The sequence below is a fragment of the Euprymna scolopes genome, chromosome 14 (genome assembly GCF_053919585.1).
Source record: "Euprymna scolopes isolate OS-2025 chromosome 14, ASM5391958v1, whole genome shotgun sequence".
In the NCBI taxonomy this organism is placed as follows: domain Eukaryota; kingdom Metazoa; phylum Mollusca; class Cephalopoda; order Sepiida; family Sepiolidae; genus Euprymna; species Euprymna scolopes.
Window position 1 is genome coordinate 25207710 of NC_136495.1, and position 18599 is coordinate 25226308.

An 18599-nucleotide genomic window follows, 5' to 3' on the forward strand; every position below is an offset into this window, starting at 1 on the left:
ATTATTATAATGTTTTAAAAAGACTAAACTAGACACAGATTTAATGAAAGAGAGCAGCTATTTATTCAATGGGATCTCTTCATTTCAAACCATAGATCAGTGGTTGTGGAGGGAGAGAGAAAGAGTGCTCAGAATCACTAATTAGTTATCTTTTCACCCCATCTTATATGCCCCAATGCGTTTGAGTGCTTTCAAAAGGGCTGTCTGCTTACTACCCCCTTCTCTTTGTAACATATTCGTTTTTAATACATTCCCACAGCCTAGCTAATTTTCATTCTGGTTTAAGTTAGTTGACTTTTGTTGACTTTTCCCCTGCCACATATCCTATTATTCTCAACTAAAATAGGCACTAATTGATCTGTCTATGCAATATACACCAATTTGTGTTGGTCTATCTGTTCAATGTTTATTAATGCATCAACTTGGGTTGATCTACAGAAGGAATATATAATATTTTATCAATATTGCAGTGAAACCATCTAGTTTTCTTTTTAGTATAAATCAGTATGGTACATAATGACTTTTGACCAGCTTGATTCTGATTTTCAGACTGGTTTTCCCAATTCTTTCTAGAATTAGGTACTTATGGAAGGGACAGTCTGAAGGTTGCCAACATCCATAGTGAAAATGTTGCTATGAAACGGACAGAATTTGGTCTTGATGCCCATCTTGGTCAAATAGTCTGTGACAAACGTGGAGTTGTAGACTGGTGCATTCGCGCAAATCTTACGCATCTTCAATTCCTCGCAAATAATTGTGTGTACAGTTCCCACACTGACATCAAACTGTGCACTTATTGTTTCTATAGACACACGATGGTCCTCATCTATGAAGTTCTTTATTTGGCCAATCAATTCTGGTGTTCTGACTTCTTTACTCCTCCCACACCTCTCATCATCTCTCACAGATTCCCTGCCTTCCTTGAATCTCTTATGCCGCTCAAAAACTGATACTCAATTCATGCAAGACTGTTCAAAAGCAGTCTGAAGCATTCCATACGTTTCTGCGACATTTTTTCTAAGTTTAAAAGAGAATTTTATTGCATATCATTCTTATAAAGTGTCCTCACATCCAGATTGTGCTTTTGAAATTCATCGGCTGTGAAAATAAGGCTTTGTAAGGGTGGACTCCAATTCCTGCTGTAGCTGTTCATTTGAACCTGAAATCATAAAAATTGATCAATCATCTCATAAGATGTATAGCAATAACATACTGAATTTTTCAAGAGTCTACGACAATTTTAAATGCCTGTACAAAAAAAAGTCTGGAAACATATTGAAGGCGCCTCATATTTTGTGTTTATTTTTAATATTACTCATCTCAGAAAAGGCATATTGCCACTTGAATGTAAGGGGATACTATTTGGGACCATGCCTATTGGATCCCTTTGTAGGGAGTGTAGCAGCAAGATGCTTGTTAGCGTTACATTTAAACTTCTGCATATTAGTACAGTCATGGAAGCAGGAATATATGAAAGGAATTCCGAAGTCTAGTAGTTTAATGGAAGAAAAAATAGAGTAGAAAACTTTGTGGTATCTAAGAATCTCAACAGTGAAGGAGTGGGATTTTGCTGCTTGTCAAGTTAATCTGGGGTATTTACGTGGAGAAAACAAAAATCAAAATACTTATAAAGCGAGTACAGAGATGAAATGGGTTGGAGCTTCGTCGCAGGACTTATTGGATTGGAGACTTTTTGGTGCTTGTGCACTTGTGCTATCACGCTATTTTTAAATAGTGTTTTTTTCAGGTTAAATTCAAGCGTCACAATATCTTTATCTTGTTAAATTGTTAGGTGAATAGTTACGAAATACCTCCCCCTCTCCATGTTCAGAATGGCTTTCAAAATAATGTTATTTTAGTACAGGGGCAAAAGTGCACAAGTACTGACTTTTTTTTTTTTTTTTTTTTGGAACCTGTCTAATTGGGAGGAAGACTAGTAGCAGATGTACAAGCCTAGATGTGGCAACAATACTCCATGCATGGGTGAATGTTGGCTTTGTAGAGATATTTGTAGAGAGTTTTGGCAAATAGCAAACAGGATCCTGAACAGAAGCGTGCGTTCTATCCCAACCATCATCAATGGACCTGAGGTCATCTCGTCAGCATCAGACAAGGCCAAACTATATGCCAAGAACTTTGCAGCTAATTCTACCCTATGCGATGAAGGCCATCAACTCCCCATATTTCTTCCTATAACGGACAACATGCTCTGCAACATACAAATATCTGTGCATGATGTCGCCAAGCTAATCAAGAACCTTGATTCCAGTAAAGCAACTGGCCCTGACGGCATTCCGATCATTGTGCTGAAAAAGCTTCAACTAGAACTTGCCCTCAGACTTACAAAACTCTTTAAGCGTTGCCTTAAAGAGAAGTGCTTTCCAATACCCTGGAAAACCTCATCAGTATGCCCTGTATTTAAGAACTCAGGTGATAAGTCCTCTCCCTCTCAGTACAGACCAATGAGTCAACTGTGTGTCATGAGTAAGCTGCTGGAATCCATATTAAATAGAGAAGTAATCAACCACCTCAGCAGAAATAACCTTCTTAGTGACATGCAATATGGTGTCTGTTCTGCCAGATCTACAGCAGATGTGCTAACTGTTATATCTCATAGAATTAACAAATCTCTTGACAAAGGCTTCCTCTCTAGGGCAATTGCTCTTGACATATCAAAGGCCTTCGATAAGGTATGGTATAAGGGCCTACTTCACAAGATTTTCAGCTACGGTATAAGTGGAAATGTTTTCTCGATCATAAAATCATTTCTCTCCGATAGGCTCATAAGAGTAGTAGAGTAGTAGTTGATAGCCAGAAATCAGAGGCCATCAATATTAATACTGGAGTCCCTCATGGGTCCATCCTAGGCCCAACTCTCTTCCTGATCTACATCAATGATCTCCCAAAATACATACTTAAATCATTCATTGACATCTATGCTTATGACATGACCATCTATGGCAACACATCAAAGGCCGTAAATGAAAAAGTTCTCTCAGATTCTCTCTCCTCTGATCTTGAGCGTATGGTACAATGGGGGAGGAGGTGGCTGGTTACCTTTAATGCATCTAAAATCAAGCTCCTATCTTTACATCATCACTGCTCTGATCCCCATCTGGCATCAATTGATATGGGTGGCTCTCGTCTGGGGGAAGCTCCATGTTTTGCTAAGCTTCTGGGCTTGACCTTTACCCCTGACCTGAAATGGAATACGTACATCAAGTCAGTTGCCAAGATCGCTGGAAAAATGGTAGAATCTTCTACCGCTCCAGAGGATGTCTCACCCCTGATGCAATTCTCTATCTGTATAAAAGCCAAGTACGTCCAAGGATGGAGTACTGCTGCCACATCTGGGCAGGAGCTGCTAAAAACAGCCTATCCTGCCTTGATAGAGTACAGAATAGGCTTCGTGGTCTAGTGGATGATGCCCTTTTCTCTTTCCTGCAACCTCTCTCCCACAGGAGAGACGTTGCGAGCCTGTCTTTGTTTTATCGTTACTACCATGGCAGGTGCTCGTCTGAACTCCAATACCTGGTCCCCCCCTCGCCAATCTTTCACGATAAACACCCGTTTAGCTGAAAAGTTTTCCCCACTCCTTATCTGTGCCAAAATCAAAACGTAGATTCCATAAACAAAGCTTCTTTCTTAGAAGTGCATGCCTGTGGAACTCTGTTCCAGTTGCCTGTTTCCCACCTGACTACAACCTGGATGTCTTCAAGTCCAATGTGAACAAATTCCTGATGAACCGCCTCCTTAAGTAATACACTTTATCAAATCTCCAACACTAACGTACTGTACACACAATAACCCTTATCCCCGAGTGGCTTCCAGGCCTTGATAAGTGGTGACTACCTTGTAAAAAAAAAAAAAAAAGAAAAAGATATAAGATAATGTCAGATGTGAGTAGTTTTCTAGCACGGTAGAGGAAGCCCACTTTATTTGCAGCAGCCTTGGTAATGTTCTCAATGTTTTTGTTTCAAGTCATGTTGCCTGTATGTTAAGTCGAAGAGTTTGAACGATGAGCTTTCGGTCATGGTAATCGGTTGTTGAGAAGGTTTCTTGTAATTGTTAAGGAAAGAAGCTTAGTCTTAGTAGCATTAAATCTAAGCTTATTTATGAAGTCACACCCTATGCATAGCATTTTTAGCTAGTCCATAATAGTATACAAGTACAGTTTAGACATTTGGTCTTTTCAAAGTCATTTTTATTATTTAATATTGACTGCGTTCCTGTGGATACTGTAGTCGTGCCATCAAACCAATATAATGTTGATGATTCTTTTCTTTCAAGTACTTGAAAATTCAATTCCTGAACGGTTAGCATTGTAATTCCATGTAATAAAACCATTCACAATGGAGAAATGGTAAATTTTCTAGTGCTGCAAGCCATTCTCAGAGTCTTTATTCTTTGCTAAACTTGGAACTTGGCTTTACTCCAAAGTTATTTTCTTTGAAAGAATATCTAAGTCGTATGATTATGTTTGGCAATAATAATAAATAAAAAAATGATACAATTTGTTAGATGTACACAAACAATCTATATAAGGTATTTCATGTTCATACATACGTTATCATCGTTCACCCTTTTTTTTTAAAGGATGGTGTTTTTATGTAGTGAAACCACAAAACATTCCAACGCATCCATTCTTTACTGAATAATCCTGGAACTTGTGTACAACCATATGCTCCCTCTCGACAAGAAGCACTGACCTCCAGCAATGTTTCTGTGATCTTCTATTTCATCTTCTATTTTCGTTCTGGCTGTGTCGTTGTCTCTCACACATTGGCGACTGTCTATGGCAAGCACTGGTTCACATATAACATAGAACACAAAACACATTTTGCAGATATCAGTTCAAATATGGAATATTGTTTCCACATTTGGGCTGGTGCATCTGCTACTAGTCCGTCACTTCTAGATTGAGTTAAAAAAAAAAAAGAGGGGCCAACCAATAGTTCCCACATTGTTAACCAAGCTCCAACCTCTGTCACATTGGCAAAATATTGCATCCCTGTGCTTGTTTTGCAAGTATTTTAATGGAAAGTGCTCCAACGAACTGCAACCATTTATACCCCTAGTGAGGCAAGGATTGCACAATCTCCAACCACACCTCTTCTGAATCGGCACTAGGACCAAGACTGATTGGAAACACTGCGGAAATAAGTGGAGAGCACATATAGCACCTAGAATTCTCGAATGGTCACCCATTTTAGTACTGATTAGACTCAACGTTGCTTAACTTCGGTGATCTAATGAGAATCAGTGTGTCATGCTGTACATAGAAAAAGTAGAGAGAAAATAGAAAGAGCAACAGAGAGAAAAAGAGAGGTATATATAGAAAGAGTAGTAAAGAGAAAGGAGTGTTACATTTCGAAAGAGTAACGCAATAAGATGATTTTAATGCATATTTTCCTAGTAAATCAATTCACACCTTGAGATTGTTGATGGATTATGATTTATTTAAAAACAGAAGAAAATGCGAGTTGGTGTGCCGGAATGTAACTGCTTTCATCTTTATTTACATCTTCATCTCGTTGATGTTTTGCATCAGTTCGCACTTGTTCGTTTTCCTTTTTTTTTTTTTATTCGCACTTCCATGTTAATAACTTTTTTCCATCGTCATCATGATTAGCTAGGATAAGCAAATAAACTGTGAAAAAATTTATCCTGGCTCCATTTCCTTTTTTCCTTTTCTTTTTTGCTGAGTTTGTCGGCCTGTTCCATTATGGTTAATCTCTCTGCCCGCACCAAATTGCAGATTATCAAAGCATGGTGCATGCTCCACTGAAATGATGGGCCAAATTCAATTACGCATATGCAGCTTTTAGCCTTGAAATCGCCCACTCTGCATCTTTTTCACTTAGTACAGATATATATATATATATATATATATATATATATATATATATATATATATATATATATATATATATTTCTCTTTTTCAAAAAATAAACAAACTAAAACGTTTCGTTTTTTATTGCATTTGTTTTCTTTTTGAAAAAAAAGGGAGTATCTCTCGAAATTATTAAGGGCATTTTACCATCTCAATTATATAAAGCAGTCTGTCCATATTTAATAACTTATATGTAAAAGATTTTGAGAAAAAAAAGAAGATATATGAAGATTTGTAATTTAAATGTGATCTTCGTTTGTTTGTTTGTTGATTTTTGTTTATGCATCAAGTCACTTCACAATTCCAGTACAGTAGAACCCGGGATACGGTGGCCCTAGGATACGGTTTTTTCACGTTACGATGTGGAGTACGATGTTTTCCGGACCCTGGTTACGGTACTTGCCCCGCCTTACGGTATTGGTAATGTTATTTGATTATATACATGTGTATTATATACTGTACGGTATTTTGCTACTAATTTTTAATGCCGTATTCCGGGATTCTACTGTATTTTACATTTCTGGCATACAAATTTGCTAAAATAATCCAAGATGGACCAAACCAAATCATTAAAAATGTCCATTTCTTGTTTATTAATTATCTTAAAAATAATACATTTCCAATAGTTGGATTATTATAAAATTTTGATATGCAATCATATGCATTAACTAACCGATGAGAAAGCGTTATGTTAAATACAAAAAAAAAAAAAAAAGAAAAAAAAAGCCATTTTAAGAATTTGGTGGACATCTTTAATGTTATATTGAAAAGAGAAAAACATGAAATAAAATTTTTCACGTTTCTCATTGCGTTAGTGAAAAAGCAACTTTTCCCTTATTTCCAGTTTGACCAATAAATTAGCCGAATTTTCTTGGATTTTATGACATTATCCAATGTCCATTATTTTGATTTCGTTTGAACGTAATCAATATATTGCCTTGTCTTTTCACATTGGCTCTATTGAACGTTAAGTTAATTATCATATCTTTGTTAATAGCTTTTTGGTGTTACTTAGATCCTATCTAGGTTTTAGCTGAAAATATACTATGAATGAATTTTTTTGTGTGTGTATATATATTAGGTTGGTGCAAAAATGTTTTTTGACGTCTATATATTTGATAAAAAACATTATTTTTGCACCAACCTAACATATATATATAATATTTTTATTTATATGAACAAATATTACATAGTCGCTCCACTGAACATGCTAATGTTTCGGACAATTAGTTGGCAGGAGAACCATATGCCTTCAGTAGCAGATAAGCTTCATTATGTCGCCTGATGAGGACTTTTGGTTCTTGCCAACCAGTTGTCTGCAGTGTAGCGACTATGTAATATTTGTCTATATAAATAAAAATATTATAACTTGCTCTTTTTTATTGAGCACTCTTAATAACCTCGTTTAAATTCATGACTTTTATCGCTTGAATACTTTTAACTTGGTATATATGAATTTCAAATGTTTTTTAATGTAATTCCTAATATGATAACAATATTCTCATCATCTGTGATAGAGCACTATCATAGTTAAGTGAAACTAAACAAATGTTAAGTTACATATTTTACAAGTTTAACAACATATATATGTGTGTGTGTGTGCGCGTGTGTATTTAGGCAGTATTTTTTCTCTTAAGCATATTTCATTAAATAAAATAGACATTTTTAGTCTATTAATTCTATTTTTGATCCCTTCCAAGTTCCGAATAACTGTTTTCACTTGTTGTAAGTTCAAGTACTTTTCAAAACCAGTTAGATTAATCTATCCCTGACGATGAATCCAGAAGGATTGGAAAGACAAATATAGCGATTATATCAGCCAGTTACTGCCAGAAATGAAGACCCTTATTTAGAAGTTGGAAACAATCAAAAACAGCATTAATAGACAAAAACCGTCTATTTTATTTAATGATATATATATATATATATATATATATATATATATATATATATATATATATATATATAGTGGTGCCAAAAAGAAAGTTGGCACTTGTAATATTTTCAAAAACAGCAAATTTAAGCTAAATTGAATGTAACTGTTTAAATAACCTATACCTCATTTGATTCACATTTTATTCCTCTATAATTTTCCCTGTTCATATTTGACTTTTGATTGAAGTATATTAGTGTTCACGTCAATTTAAAAAATTAACTTCAAATCAAGAATGCAAAAAGAAACTCCGTAGCAACAAATGAGCTTAAAATATCCACTTTTTAGGCAACAAAGCATCTCTAATCGTAATTGTTGTTGTTCCAGGTTGTATAACATAACATTTAGTCCATATGCCTTGACTTTGTCTTCGTGATAGTCAGGAGCCTTTCTGGTTTATCCAATCAAGAAATCAGCTGCAGATTGAAATGTGATGAGAAAACGGTACAAACGACTCTGCGAAAGCACCAAAACACCGGCAGTGTTCATGATGCCACCTAAATTTGGTTGTCCTAGAGTTACTTCTTACAAGTTAGTCAATGCTATCAAGATCTGCAGCCTCAGAAACAGATTTGAAACGGGTTCCCAAATCCAACAATAGTGTAATCTTGTTAAAAAGTGCCCTCTTTCTACAGTTAAGAACAGATTGAAGGAATTTAATTTGAGAGGCTGTGTTGCAAGATGCAAGCCAATGATTTCTGTAAAGAACAGAAAGCGTCAGATTCAATAAAGATCATAACTCTTCATATTGGTCAAAAGTACTTTTTAGTAGTGAAAGCAAGTTCAATAGGCAGTGATGGTAAGTAGTACATCCGTTGAAGGAAGGATGAAGAATTTAATCCAGTTTTCATGCTGCAAGGTGGTGGAGGTTCAGTTTTGGTGTGGGGCATTATTAATGCTAATGTTCCAGGGCCTATAGTTCGCTTGCAAGGTCGAATTAATTTGATCAAGTACTTTAATATGTTAACATATTTCGTGTTTTGATAGGCCTGCACAATCTCCAGATTTCAATCCTATCCAAAACGTATGGCATTGCATAACGCAACAGCTGTGGAATGATAAAACAGTGGGATGGTCCTAGAGTATTGCCACAGACTAATTCAAGAGAATGCTCCAAAATTTGCAGGCTGTCAAATTGCAGATGGGCTATGCTACTAAATATTAACAAATTCATTGTGTTCCTGTTGTATTTGTGTTGCATTAATATTCTAAAGTTACATTTAAATAACAATTTTTCATTGTGCAGAGTTTCTTTTTGCCTTCTCGATTTGAAGTTATATTTTTTTAATTGACATGAATATTATGATGCTTCAATTAAAAGTCAAATATGAACAGGTAAAATTATAGTAGAATAAAAGGCGAATCAAATGAGGTATAGTTTGTTTAAACAGTTTTAATCAATTTAGCTTAAATTTGTGGTTTTTGAAAAAATGACAAGTACAGACTTTCTTTTTGGCGCCATTGTGTATGTGTGTGTGGGTGTATATATATATATATATATATATATATATATATATATATATATATATATATATATATATAAACGAGAACTGTTATTTATTCCTATGTAATCACTGCCTTAAATTACATATAAACATATAAGCTGCTACACACACACACCCATATGTATATATAAATATATGTGCGTTTTTGTGCATATATATGACAAACGTCTATATTCCAAATTTCAAGATGTTGTCCATCTTACTGTTTATTTTTTTTTTAAGCATGTTGAAATGTTCAATTCTTGACAAGGTGAGGTTTTTTGGGGCCATGATTTCTTGAACTGTATGTGAAAGAAACCACAGGATCAACATCGACTGTCTATTCGTTGTAAGAATTTATGTGGTGGTCACTGTATAGTTCTTTATCTTATGTTGCCGGGCATACTACTTGTGCTTGGTTGTTGGGCCTATGTTTTGTTAAACTGACATATAAGAAACCTCTGAATCATATTTTCACTAAATATGAGTGTAGACTGTTTTGCAATTTCTTCAGGATCAATTGCTTGTTCAATGAATGTTCAGATACAGAAACATAATTTACATTTGCACTGATAAAAAACACATAAATTTTCAAGTCTTATAAAATTCTTTGCAGTTAATAAAAACAAAAAACAAAAAAAAACATGCTATCAACTTACCCTCAGTAAAATTTTCACAGCCCGTTGTTCTGTCATTGTTGCTAAGTGACGACATGGAAAAAATGGCTTTACCAATGATAGATAAATTAAAATAACAGTTTCGATTATTGATTATCAGTAATTATCGGGGGTATCTGAGACAAAACTTAACTAAGATTACTCCCAGACTTATACACTAAAGTTCTGTAAATTTGAAAGAAAATCTGTGCAGTCGTTTTGGAGTCTATAAGAAACGAACTCACACATGCACAAAGTTGCATTTATATCATTGTAGAGATATATACATATACCTGTATATATATACACATACATGCCCTTTTGCTTCAACTGTAATTTCACCTTTGGGAAAGTTGGAAGCCATTTATTCAGGTTTGACAAGTGCATTGACCCCCCCCTCCACACACCACAACCTCTTACATGAAAAATCCAGAAACATATTATCAATTCTTATTCTAAAAAAATCATTGTGCTCTGTTGTGAGTGGGGGAAAAATGGAGTGTATGCTTATATTGAGTCAATGCTCATTGTTACTTTCATGAGGGGTTTATAAGATTGAATCAAATGTACCTTTAAATCTTGTCTCTTCATCTCTTGATCGTGTCGGCTGTCCTGGAACGAAAGCTCATGACAACAACGCAAGTCTTATTTCTCTGGATAATTGGAACTTTATTCGTTTTACGGTCGAAGTCGCACCCCTGTTCTCTGTCTATCCTTAAGGAAATTTCTCTATCAATTCATCTGACATACATTGCTACCTCTCGCTGGTTCCACGCAAAGTCTCTCATAATAACTGATGACTGTGTCTTATGGACTCAAACTGTCGACTCTAACTCAAACTGAGCTAACTGGCTGACTAAAAATGTAGCATGTGAGTTTCTATGTATTGACCTCTTGATCCCATCTGCACTAGAAAGCCTGTTTAACCTCTGTCGGCTTGCTCTTCATTACATTTGTTATTTTTCTTTATTTCAGAAAGAACACTTGAAGCCAATGTTTAACAAAGTGTGTGTACTGAATCTTTCGCCAACACCAATAAAATCAGTAAACGGAGCATAGCATTTCTGGTAAGTAAAGAATTAGTATACTTATTATATTATAAGCAATATTGCGAGGTTGGAGTCGGACTCGATGCTCAGAGTCGTTTTTTAATCCTCCCAAAACTCAATAGTCTAAATATTGGCCTTTTAGCTAGAATCATACTGTAGTATCTGTTCTGATACTATACTTCATCTCTTCTGTGCGATGGTGGCTAAATGGTTAACTGATAACCTGGGAGTGCCAAGTTCAAATCCAGTTCATTCCAGAGAAACACTTTCACTTGTCTCCACTCCTGTAAGTAACCAATGTTTTTCTAGAAAGAATTCTAACTAGAAAGACATCAGAGAAACCAATATCAATAATAGAATCCTCTGATTCATCTATTATATAAAAGCTGAAATATGTGTTTGTGTGTGCACTTTTTTTGTATATTCGGCAATGGTTTTTTTCAGAGGAGGAAGGCGTTTGGAGGGGGTTACCGTTTCTTAGAACTTTTTATATGCACCATAGATTATAATATCTCTGATTTACAAAAGGAGGTCGTTTCTATCTTTTATTTAAGCGACTGTACTCATAGAGATTCAACGCCTCTGTGCAAAAAAAAAAAAAAAAAGAAGGAATACTCAAATTATGAAACCTCATCTCAAAGGATTGCAATAAAATAATATATAATTTCTAAATTTCTACTAATAACTACAAACACAGTAATCAATGATATTTAAGTTTGGCTTTTTGAGGGCAAATTCTCTGGTGCAATAAAATCAGGAGTACAGGGTAGAACGATAAAATTTGTCGCCACAACACTATAGCTTTATTTTAAAATTTTTATGGAAAAAATCAATTCGGGTAACTGGATTATGTAGTAGAGCTGACATCTATTAAATGTAGCCGTCTTCAGCCTCAATCAGCACCTCAATACGGGTCCAGAACTGAGAGCATGCCTTTTCCACAAGCACTGGCAAGAGCTCAGTGAATAATCCGCGAATAGCAGTGATCAGGCTGGCTTTTGAGGTTATGGGAGGTCATGTGGATGATGTTCTTGACGTATGACCAAATGAAGTAGTTCGACGAGTTCAGGTCGGGAGGCGGGGAGGGGGGGGATGCCAGTGAGAGAATTATACAAAGTCGTAGCACTCCTTCTGAAGTCAAGCTTGGGTCTCTTTGGACCGGCACCGAGTCCTGCTGTCATATCCAGGGTCTGCCAGCGGCCATCTGATTGCACCAGGAGATCACCACACTCTTCAACGCATCCAGGTACACATAATAACATTACATTTGTAAGAATTATTCAGTTTGTGCAAAGTCTGTATTTTTTTTTTTTTTTGTCCTATACTCTGTGAAAATAGGTTTCTGAACCAATAGCACACAAGATGACTAATTTTCTGATTTTTAACAAACATTGAACGATTATAAGTCGGATGCTAATTGTGCGACTAATGTTGATGTTTGTTAGCTTAATGTCTATGATATTATGTCTCTCTATGCATATTAACTAATTAGCATTTATGATAACCCATTTTGGTTTGGATCCATTTCGTTTTGTATATAAGAAAAAAGATAGGAAAGGAAAATTTTGTTACGAACAGTTGAGAATAGCAAAGAATTCCACTACTGACCTTGGGCTGTGTGTGTGTGTGTGTGTTGGGGTATGTGTTGTGTGTGTTGGGGTATGTGTTGTGTGTGTTGGGTGTGTGTGTGTGTGTGTTGAGAATAGATTGTGAGATAGCGAAGTCAGACAGACAAAAGCCATTCTAGTTTGTATGCAGAAGATAATTAGAATATCATAGAAGTGAAATGACTTTCGGATATTTTCTTTCATTCTATTTAAGCCGGTCGTATCCAGGCCGCATTTAAGCTGTCTTTAGTTGTCATGCATAAAGATCTATGTACTTGTGGCAATGGCGCAGGTGATTCTCTACTCTGACTGGAGAACAAGAAAGGCTATTAGCATCAGAATAAAGAATTGGTCGACAGCCAGAGAATGCATTTTCACTGGCAGCTGCTTGTCTCAATATTAGATGAATTCTTTGTTTTGGTTGTTTCTTTTTTTTTTCAGTGCAATCATATGGTAGATTGCAAAGGCTTTGAGAAATGTCATCGGCGACTAGAACCATCTCCAGTTTTCATAGTTTCTGATCCATTAACATTCATGACTTAGTACTAAAGTTCGTGTGACGAAAATGAATGAAAAATAAAATTATATATATATATATATATATATATATAGCATTTGGACGATCGGGTTTCGATCCTAGCTTGAGGTAGTTGCTAGTCTAGCCGCACTGATGAGCTGTGGAACAGTACTGTATGTGGATGACTATAATGCTCCCTATCTTAGGTTTAGCATTTGGGAAGTGATATACAAATTACCATTAGCGTATGAAGCGATGCTCTTTATGTAAACAAATTGAGCTTAGGTATTTGAACATTGTCAAAGCATTGTTAATTTATTGCCCGCATAGCAGCAGCCGTATAGCGCAATGGTTAGAAGCTCTGACTGTCGTTTGGGCGATCGGGTTTTAATCCTGGCTTGAGGTAGTTGTTTGTCTAGCCGCACTGATGATCTGTGAAACAGTGAAGCAGTACTGTATGTGGATGACTAATATATATATATATATATATATATATATATATATATATATATATATAATCTGAGGTTATTTTTTTTAACATCTGATGAAACCTCATGACTTTAAATCTCTGTGATGAATAAGACCTGATATTTTCATTGCAAACTTTGCTTTCCTATAAGATGTATCGCCTGAAGAGGTCTCTAGTTAGTGGTAGCTAGTTGACCGAAACATGCTCATGACCATGTAGCAACATATTACTGCTTATGTAAAAACAAATAAAGAATATATATATATATATATATATATATATATATATATAGTAAATTATGAAAATATATATGGCAATTAAGCTACACAGAATATTCCATGTTTCATTCTCGTGAGAATTCGCCAGATAAGCCTGACGAATTCTTACAAGAATGAAACGCAGAATATTCTGTGTAGCTTAATTGCCATATATATTTCATAACTTACTACCTAGCCCTACCTATGTATTGAGCATTGTTGAAGTAAACACCAAAACAATTTATGCTTAAAATTATATCTTTATATATTAATTTATGTGATTAAATGAAGTAATCATATATATAGATGGGGAAGTATAAGAAGGCTATAGCAATGCAGAGAACTGAATGGTGTATTGGCATGACGTATGAACAAGGATGGACAAACGAAAGAAGGTCTTATTTGCTTTGTTATTTTATTTATCTTTATTTTTCTTATTGTTCAAGACAATCACGATACAAATCAGTAAATATGAACTTAACTGTTTGATATAACCGGGATGGTGAAGGTCTTAATATTTTGCGAATATCATCTCTTTTTCAAAAGGAAAGGGACCAAAGAACGTCCTTAAAAAAAGAAAAAAACATTAAAAAATTTCAATGTGTTTCTATTTTAAGGATGTTATCCAGTTTATGATGATAGTGATCGATACCATCGAGGAAATAATAACAGAAGATATTGCTTAGTGTGAGATTTGGCATAAATATTGGGGTGAAAGCGATTGCTTTAGCATTTGGACCATTGATTTAATGAAAATATTTTGTCTTTTTAATCTTATTTTTTTATAAGTTTTGCATGGCGATTTTTTAAAACTGTCTGCATGTATCTAAAATAGTTTGTTTTGGATGTTTTTTTTTTCTAATGCAATCATGAGGTCGATTCCAAAGGCTTTGGGAAATGTCATCAGCGACTAGAACCATCTTCAGTCTTCATAGTTTATGATCCATTAGCATTCATGACTTATTCAGTACCAAGGTTCATGTGATGAAAACGAGTAAAAAACAAAACCATTAAAGTAAATTATAACTATAAATTATAACTATAAATTATAACTAGCGAAAGCACTTGTTTATGCTGGCTTTCTCAATTTTTCTTGAATTTTATAGCCAAGATTAGAAATTAAGAATATCTGCTAAATATTTTACGTCCATTTTTTTTTTTTTTATAAAAAAAAAAAAATTACTCAGGTTTATGATGGTGATCAATATCGGTTAGGAAATAATGAGAACGCTATAGCAAAAATGATTTGTTTTGTTTGAATTTTTTTCTTTTTATTGCAATAACCACCCATTTTAGTACTGTCCAAGCTCAACATTACTTAACTGGTGATCTAATGGAACCTGTGTGTATGACTCATTAATGTTAATAATAATAATAAAAAAAAACTCATGAAAGGATGTAGATTCCATCAAGGGATTTTTGTTGTATCTTCTGCTTGTGAAAATCCAACGTCCATCCGTCTCTTTTTCTTCTGACTACAAAACTGCCATTTATTTATTTCACTCCTTTTTGTAGATCCGATAATAAAAGAAGCACAAAAAATCCATTGATGGATCTCATTATGTTTGATGAAAAAAAGAAAAAAAAGCTCATCATATAAAAATGAAAACAAAACGAAAACAATTTTATCACCCATTTCTTTTATTACTTTATTAATTACTTTTATCCTCTTTGTTTTGCGACTAATTATATCTCATTCGATTAAGAATTTTTAATTATAACCTGATATAATTTCATTATTTTCAATGGTATTGTTAGAAACTTTTATGAAGCTTCTATATGATTACCTCTATAATAATTAGATTATGAGACAACTTCGCGTGTGTGTGTGTGTGTGTGTGTGTGTGTGTGTATGTATGTGTGTGAGTGTGCGTGTGCGTTTCTCACATCAACATAAATTTGAATAATTATACATTGAATTATTATTCCATTTACTAACTAGCAAGGCTACCTGGAGTAGTCAGGGCTATAAATCTATCAACCTGGCATGATGATAGTCTCCCATCTAGGGATGGTGTACACCCTTTTTCAAGGTTAAAGTCAAAGGTCAAGTTCATAGCCCATGTATATATATACTATCCTACAGCTCATACAACTGGAGCGATCATAACCAAACCTTAGATAATGATGGTCTCCAACCTAGAGATGGTGCACACTATTTTTCAAGGTCAAAGGTTAAGGTCAGAACTTTGCTGTATGTTCGGGTACCCATGAAGATCAAGGTCAAAGGTAAAGGTTAGGACTTTGCTGTAAGTGCAGGTACCCGAGCAGACAGTAAAGTCCCGTGCGAAGCACAGGTATCTTTGCTAGTAACTAAGTAAAACTTAAATAATGTGTGTAACATCTTTATATTAAAACTTCCATCTACCACTCTTTTTCTGTCTCCCTCATTTTTCCGTCCTTCTCCTTTACCTTTTCTTTATCCTTCATTCAATCCATTCCTCTTTCTTGTTTTAATATGCTTAAAAAAAAAATGTAATTTATTTATCAAACCGAATTCTTACATTTATTCCTCCTGAACAACGCTAAGTAAAAACAAAACACAACGACATTTTTGATCCAGGATAATTCCGTTTCCCCACTTGTTTTCACAATGATATGCAGAGAAATTATATTGATAATGAAAATAGTCCAAACAGATTAAAATGTAATACAATAATTTGCATTTATTGATCCGAAACAACTCCAAGTAGAACAAAAGATCCTATTACTTATACTCACTTAACAAAAATAATACAGTAATTTTAATAATGACAATTTTATTGTTATTTGACAACACAGAGTAGAACAGGTGTTTCTGTTCCCACCCTCTTACTACCAAATTATTATTATTTTATTTACTAATAATGAGACTTATATATCTATGTTGCCTGAGACAATTCAGAAAAAAGAATCACAATCCCCAGAAGTAAATTAACCGAAAAGACTCTTTTCATCTAAAATACTAAGCATTAAAAAAAATAAAATAAAATCAGCAAGGGAGATAACTCATATTTTCCAGTTGAATAACATAACTAGCAGAGCTACCTGGTATAGTCAGGGCTATAAAAAAACTAAATCGAATTTAAATAGCGTGTGTAACATTTTTATGTTAAAACTTCCATCTTACCCTCTCTCCTTAGACGTCTCTTTATCTTTCTCTCTTTTTCTCTCCCTAATTTTTCCGTCTTTCTTCTTAATCATCTCTTTATCCTTTAGGCTAGTGCATCTGCTACTAGTGTCTCACTCCTAGACTAGGTTCAAAAAGGAGTTGCCAACCTAATATGTCCTGCTCTGTGAACAAAACTTCAACCTCTGTCAAGCGATAAAATGTTGCATCTCTATGCCTATTTTACAAGTATTTTAATGGAAAGTGGTCTGACTAACTCAAAGCCCTTGTACTCCCTCGATGTAAATATTCCCGACTAACCCAACAAGCAGCAAAATCCCACCCCTTCACTGTTGAGGTTCCTAGATACTGGAAAGCCTTCTACTCGTATAGATTTTGGAATTCCCTCCCAGGTCCATGCTTCCCTGATTGTACTGACATGCAGAAGTTCAAGTGTAATGTGAAACAAACATCTGACTGCTTAACTCCCTACATAGTATCCTTGCAAATTTTGTCCCAAATAGTAGCCCCTTACATCTAAGTGGCACTGTCAAGTTTAGAGTAAAATAAACAGTAAATAAGAAAAAGAAATTACTAAATAAATAACATATTACAACTAAGCATATAAAAAAATAGAATAAAATCAGCAAGGGAGATAACTCATATTTTTTATTTGAATAACATGTTACAACTAAGATTTAAAACATGATATTTAAAAGTAATTTACTTACAGTGGTTGTTATCTGTATCATAAGACGATTAATGCAAATTAAAATGTTCGGTAAATGAATCTATTATTCTGGAAACCGAATCTATGTAACGTTAATGTATACAGGTCACTGTTTATATTAATCATTCTGTTATTCTATTAATATATGATTATTCGTTGATACATGGATATAATGTATAAAATTTTATATATAAAATATATATGTATATAATTTTAATAAAAACAAGGGAGTGGTTTTTATTTGATTTTTAAGTCTAACATAACACGTAGGAAATATTATTAGTTATGAAGTTAAATAATGATTGGTGTTATTGTGAAAAGTATACCTATGAAATAAATTATGTGGTGTTTGTGAGTTTAGTGAGGGGATTTAATTACAAGTGAGTGAAAGTGTTTCCTACGTTTTGTGGGATTATGTATTTGGAATCATAAGTCTAGTAGGATTAAATTTAATAATTTTTAAATGGAGAAGAAGAAAAACACGCTTTAGTAGTTGTTGTAAATGGTGAACGTTGAAGATTTGCATAGGAAGTGTTCTGCTGTTTTCTTAAAATGTCTGAAGCTTCACGGGGAAAAGCATAATCATTTTTTTGTATGTATATGGATTAAAACTAAGATTTAAAAAAATATTTAAATAAAAAAAAAAATTAAAAAATTAATTACTTCACTGCATCCCGGGCAACGCTGGGTATGTACAACTAGTAATTATAATAAAGCTTTACTATTAAGAACTATTCAAATCAATACTGAAAATTCTTCTCCCCAAATATTCGAATGTATTGATTTAGATATATTACATTAAATCTATAATTTTTGAAAGGTGAGGATCTATATATTATGCCATTTTATTTATCATTTATTTTTTTTTATTTTTACACATAAAAAAAAAATCAATGAGTCAGGAAAAGACTATAA

The 18599-nt window shown here is 34.2% G+C and overlaps 1 protein-coding gene across 1 annotated transcript in view; it reads left to right on the forward strand.

Annotated features, from left to right (window-relative positions):
• LOC145292919 (transmembrane protein 117-like) overlaps positions 1-18599 on the forward strand; it is a 418600-nt gene that overhangs the window by 90367 nt on the left and 309634 nt on the right. The window contains exon 2 of the mRNA XM_080139082.1: positions 10943-11034. The gene's annotated coding sequence lies outside the window, so the exon portion shown is untranslated. The remainder of the gene's footprint in view (positions 1-10942; positions 11035-18599) is intronic.